This window comes from Bison bison, unplaced genomic scaffold (genome assembly GCF_000754665.1).
Source record: "Bison bison bison isolate TAMUID 2011002044 unplaced genomic scaffold, Bison_UMD1.0 scf7180017864228, whole genome shotgun sequence".
NCBI lineage: Eukaryota > Metazoa > Chordata > Mammalia > Artiodactyla > Bovidae > Bison > Bison bison.
The window spans coordinates 8717937-8724746 of NW_011494800.1; positions in this window are offsets into that span (position 1 = coordinate 8717937).

Here is a 6810-nt window from a genome sequence, read left to right on the forward strand (position 1 = left end):
ATACAGAGTGAAGTAAGCCAGAAAGAAAAACACCAATACAGTATACTAACGCATATATATGGAATTTAGAAAGATGGTAATAATAACCCTGTGTACGAGACTTCGAAAGAGACACCGATGTATAGATCAGTCTTATGGACTCTGTGGGAGAGGGAGAGGGTGGGGAGATTTGGGAGAATAGCATTGAAACATGTATATTATCATGTATGAAACAAGTCGCCAGTCCAGGTTCGATACAGGGTACTGGATGCTTGGGCCTGGTACACTGGGAGGACCCAGAGGGAGGGTAGGGGAGGGAGGAGGGAGGAGGGTTCAGGATGGGAAACACGGGTATACCTGTGGCGGATTCATTTCGATATTTGGCAAAACTAATACAATATTGTAAAGTTTAAAAATAAAATAAAATTTAAAAATAAAAAATAAAAAACTAAACATGGCTGAAGAGCAGAGGATCACTGATTGACTTGTCTACCTTATATAAAAATGGCTCATTTCTCTCTCATTGTTGTCCAGTAACTTATCTTTGTAATTTTTAAGGTCTATTTCACACTTCATAAGCCCCATGAGCTCTTTCTACCCTCATATTCAGCTGATAATCTTACTTATATAACCTTACTTACTGATAGGCTCTTTTTACTGAGAAAAAAAGAAAAATCCACAAAGCACATGAGATCTTAGCTCCCCAACCAGGGATCAAACCCACACCCCCTGCACTGGAAGGTGAGGCTTTTCCTCTGGACGACTAGGGAAGTCCCTGTTTTAACGTTTCATCGTCATATCTACCAGACAACCTACATCTGCACTGTACACACCACCTTAGCTCTTTTTCCAAAAACCTGCCGCCTGCCCCACCCAGGCCAACGATTCCTCTTTGAGAGCACACCTCTCCTATTCCAGAATATTGCTCCTTCAAATAGATACTCTTTCTCTCTTGCATTAGATATTTCGCTCTTAGCTATTAAGCCCTCCCATACATACTTACACTTTGGTAACTTAAAAAAATCCTTTCATCTTATATATATATGTCTAATTTCAACATCACTCTTCTGCTGCACTTTTCAGAAAAAAAAAAACAAAACAAAACTTGAATTTTCTGACCTCATTTCTAGCTTCTTGCTTCCCATGTTCTCTTGAACTCAGTGGAATCATGCTTTCTTGCTCAAAATTGCAGAGAAACTACTGTAGTCAAGGTCAGCCATGACCTTCATAAAATCAAGTCCAATCGCCAATCTTCCATCTCCATCCTCACTGCTCGGTGACATTGTCCATGGTGCCCACTCCCTCATTTTTGAAACACTTTGGCTTCCAGGATAGCACATGCTCCTAGTTTTCCCTCTGCTTTACTAGACATTCTTTAGAACACCCTCCTGTTCCTGACTTCTGTATGTTGGAACAAGAGGTACATTCATCTTTGGACTCTTCTTCTTTATCTACCCTCAGCCTCTTAAAAGCCTCTTATAATCTCCTTGTTTCAATCAACACTTATGAGTCTCAAATTTATGTTTCAGCTCAACTTCTTTCCTACCTCCAACCTCGTAGAAACTCCAGCTACTTCATATGAGTATCTAATGAACTGACATTTCCAACAAGAAATATGAATTTCTTCACAAATATGTTTCTAGCCCATCATTCTCAGTCAACCACACCATCATTTACCTTGCAGCTTATATTTCTTAAAAGTACAATCATTCCTTCATCTCTTTCTTCCGTATCACATTTCAATCTATCAGCAGATCTCGTCAACTCTACCTTCACAACGTATCCTTAATTGGACTCTGACTCCAACTCCTTCTCAGCACCAGCTCTTCTTAGCCCAAGTTCCATCTTGCCTTTCTGGACTCCTGATACACCTTACAATGGATTCTTTGTTTCCATTCTTGTCTTTTTTCTTAACCTCCTCTCTCTACTCAGCAGCAAGGGAGATACTTTTTAAAAAGAAATATTATGGCATTTCCATGCTCAACTCTATCCATCATCTTCCCATGATAGAATCAAAGCCCAAGATCTTGCCATGCTCTGACTCTTTCTATCTCTTCAATTTCACTTATTATCACACTTCTCTTGTCCATTATGCTTTATTCACAAGAGGCAGTGTGTGCTTAGTTTTGTCTGACACTTTGAGATCCCCTAGACTGCAGCCCAGCAGGCTCCCCTGTCCATGGAATTTTCCTGGCAAGAATACTGGAGTGGGCTGCCATTTCCTCCTCCTAGGGATCTTCCCGATCCAGGGATCAAACCCACATCTCCCCAGTCTGTTGAATTGGCCAGGCAGATTCTTTACCACTGAGTCACTGGGGAAGCCCTTTATTCACAAGACTGTCATTCTTGTCAATATAAGAATTCTTATAAGAATATATAAACAAGCTCTTACTCCAAGGCCTCTGAACTTGCTTGTCCCTCAGATACTAATATAACTCATTCCCTCACTTTATTCAGGTCTCTGCTCAAATATCACCTCTTCTGAGAACCTTGCTCTGATCACCTCATCTAAATGATACCCCTTATCATGCCTTATCCTTTTAACTACTTTGTCTGTTTTCTTAGTGTTATCCAAGACCTTGGGCTTCCCTCATTGCTCAGTTGGTAAAGAATCTGCCTGCAATGCAGGAGACCCCGGTTCGATTCCTGGGTCAGGAAGATCCGCTGGAGAAGGGATAGGATACCCACTCCAGTATTCTCGGGCTTCCCCTGTGGCTCAACTGGTAAAGAATCCATCTGCAATGAGGGAGACCTGGGTTCAATCCTTGGGCTGGGAAGATCCCCTGGAGAAGGGAAAGGCTACCCACTCCAGTATTCTGGCCTGGAGAATTCCATGGACTATATAGTCTATGGGGTCGCAAAGAGTCGGACACAACTGAATGACTTTCACTTTCACTTTTTCAGTGTGCATAGAACAATCATGGGAGGACTGAAGTACCTAATATCTGTGGCATGGGTCAGTGAGTGAATGTTCAGAGTTCAATGTCAAGTTTCTGGTTCACATATTCAGTGATGTTCTGAGTTGGAGTTTCTAACAGAAAATAACAAATGAGTAAACTCTACCTTATTTTAGGGCTCCAACAACCCCCACAGACTGAACAAATTTCAAAGATTTGGCTTCCTATGAGAGCATCACTGCAGAGAGACTCCAGTATCTGCTGTGATGTTCTTTACTCATTTGGATATTTTGAAATATGAGCCTCAAGCTCAGCATTCAGGCCCAATAGCTCTCGGAAGAAACATGTATCAAAATGAACTTTATATTATGTAGAAAAAAGCATCCATGCTATTTTTGTTGTTGTTGTTTTCTAGCCTCTGAACTTCTTATCTATTTTTCCCCCAGGATACAAATATCATAAGTCATTGGCAAGGTGTCAAAATGCCATCACATTTCTCCCTTTTTCTGGAGACTGAAATTTTTTTGTTGTTGTTGAGTTGCTAAGTGTGGTCCGACTTTTTGGCACCCCATGGACTCTGCCCAGGCTCCTCTGTCCATGGGATTTCCCAGGCAAGAATACTGGAGTGGGGTGACATTTCCTTCTCCAGGAGATCTTCCCAACCCAGGGATCCAACCCACATCTCCTGCATTGGCAGGCAGAATTCTTTACTGCTGAGTCACCAGGGAAGCCCTTCATTAATTGTACTTATGTATGATTAGACAAAATGATAACATCAAAAGGAGCAGATTCCGTGTTTCATTTGCTTTAAGAGAATAATAAAAATGGAATCATTCAAATCATGCCACTAATTTGAACACGTTATTATTTTAAAAGAAAGTAATAGATGAGTTGAAGATTTTTTGCTTTAACCACTTATTTTTAAACTGTTAGGCTTTATTTACTCTGAAGTTGTGAGGATAAGAACTATATTGTATTTATCTCCTACAAGGACACAGAGAGAGATGTTCAACAAATGGCCTTGGAGTGAATGAATGTGCCACTTAAGAACGTAACTCAGAATTTAAATTAGAAATTTAGAGCAATTTTCTGAGAGCTTGATTTGCACCAAATCCAAGTTTGCAAAATACTAACATTAAGAAATAAGCAATGGCTTTTTGAAAGTGTTCCTTTCATAAAAGAAGCACTTTAATATCAACAGTTTCCTTAGTCCATATAAAATATTATTTGGTTTATAAAAATTGATTTTGTGTATAGTTGTTCATAAATAATCCTTTGACAAATGCAAATATAAATGTGTTTGTGAAAAGCAAATTGTGAGAGATACACTTTTATAGGAAGAGTGTGGAGAGGTTTTAAGATGAATAACATTTTATATCTGCTTTTGAGTTGCAGACAGTGTGGATCATTGGGTAAAAAGAAGGAAAAGAAGGACAGAACCAGAAGTTCAGTGTCACGGAAGTGAACCATGGAGTAAAATTTGAATCTTCTAAATTGCACTTCAGACTTCTTTTACATTGCGTTTTATACTATGATAAACAAGTCTTTAATATGTGACAAGAGAGGATGGGAAATTCCAAAGTGGTGTTTGATTCTTGTGTATGTACCATCATATCTCATGTGCTTAGGAACTGTACATGTCTACAGTTTGTTTCAGTAACAAAAGAGAAGACACTGATCTAAAAGGATGAACAGATCAAATTCAGTCTGGACCTGGGGAGATGACTTGCCATGTTCAGTGGTCCCTGATGTGAACTGACCTGAGACAAGAGCGTTTTCAGTGTGTTTCACTACTTGCAAATGTCTTCCAGGCATGCCTTTCAAAATTCAGAGAGGAAAGACACGCAACAAGTAGCTTTCCGATAAATCCGTAAGGTCAAAAACCTCTAGCTTGAGTACAACCCAGTGCAACTGCTGAGCAAAATGAATCCTCCTTCTAGGGTGGTTGTTGCACAAGCAAGAAAGGTAGTTTTCAAGATATCTTTAGTCTCACTGTAAATGTGCTCAAAATGACCCACATATTTGGTAACTTTTCATGGCACCTGGTGTGCACCAATAACTCCTTCTGATCCTTTCTCTCCATGAGCAGTCTTATGGCATGTGATTCCCCTTCTTAATATTGTATTTTCAGGTACCTATACTTGGCCACTTTTAAACTTACTTTATTAACAGAGTAAAGATATGTGATTTAAAATAGAAGCTATGCCAGAGATAACAAATGGCTTTTGGTTTCTATTTTTCTCATATATAATAGGTTCGGTTCAGTTCAGTGGCTCAGTCGTGTCCGACTCTTTGTGACCCCATGAATCGCAGCACGCCAGGCCTCCCTGTCCGTCACCAACTCCTGGAGTTCACCCAAACTAAATTGTGTTAACTCAAAAGAACAGATATGTTTATCTTCCAGATTTTCTTTGTAATAGTTAGCTGGTTAAATAAAACATTGCATTTATAGAAATAGAAGGCCATTCCTCAATTTTTCAGATGTTTCCAGCTTAACATGGGTTTGGTGACCTTATCAAGACATAAAATCATAAATTCAAAGAGGAGTAAGGTTAACTACCATGTAGACACACACACACACACACACACACACACACACACAACAACTTTGACCTCTCTCGAGTAATGACTAAACTGATCAGGACTTCTGATAAATTAACCTGATATTTAACCCTGTTTTACTCACCTAATACCCTCAGAAAATTATTTTTTCCTTCTTCACCGATTTTACACCTTAAAGGAAACTTATATGAGTTGTAGATGTACAACCAACATCTCCAGACAGAAATGAAGGCTATTTTTAGGAGAAACTAATCTCAAATGAAAGTAGAGCTTTCTACATGGTCACATATGTATTACACACTCATTACCCAAAGTGAGAAAGTAGGTCACTCCTCATTTCTTATTTATTCCCTGGCACAATCAGACTGCACAATGAAATCATGTGATATGCGTCAGAGCTACTGTCAGGACATAAAACCCAAGACAATGAGCAGCAGGACAACAGTTAGCAACAGGCAAATTCCAACAGTCTGGGTTTGGATTTGGTTTTATGTTACTAGAAGCAGATTTGCTCTGTTTTTTAATAGTTCATAAGAAACAGAAATCACAATGTATCGACTTCATATCTACCTACAAAGAGTTCAAAAAAGCCAAAATTCTCCCCCCATTCATCCTCTTGTTCCACCAATATCTTGAAAAGAAAAAAAAAAAAAACACAAAATGAAAAAGAGTGAGAAAGGACACAAATGATTTAAATAATTTCAATCCTTATTAAACATCACTGAAGTGCATTTGATCTATCAGGCTGACTTCCAGTTCTCACCACTAAGACCTTGCAAAGAAACTGGATTGCGTAGTTTTGTTTCCAGGGTTGATCTAGAACTGTAAAGATGAGATGTGTATGAATGTGTGTATGTGTTTTAAGTCCATTTCATAAACACGGACACAGGACGATTCTCATCATTTGTAATAGTCTTTGGAGTCCAATCATGCAGAGTAACAGGCAGGTGTAAATTAGGTCTTGTTGCAAGATATACATGGCAAGGTGAACAGTTCAGTGCTAACTAGGGGTGGGAGATTTCTGTCCATTAGGATATACTGGCCATTGGTCCCACATAATCAAAAGTTAGATGTACAGGAGTTCATATACAAACAGAGATCTTCCATTTCAGCTTGCTGACCAAGGAAATGAGTCAAAGTGAGCCATTTCAGACAGCGAAAGAACTGTCCAAGTGCTAAAAGAGATAAAATCTTGTATTTTAATCACATGGAAAATAATTAGTGTAACTATGTACATTATAAGTTGATTGTTGTTCTTAGAGAAAGGAGTTTCCATTCTGGGTTCAAAAATCTCTGTGGACAATATGCATGTTGGGCATTGTGAGCAGGGTAGAGAGTGGAGATTTCTCTTCAGACCCAAAGTGGTTGGAAT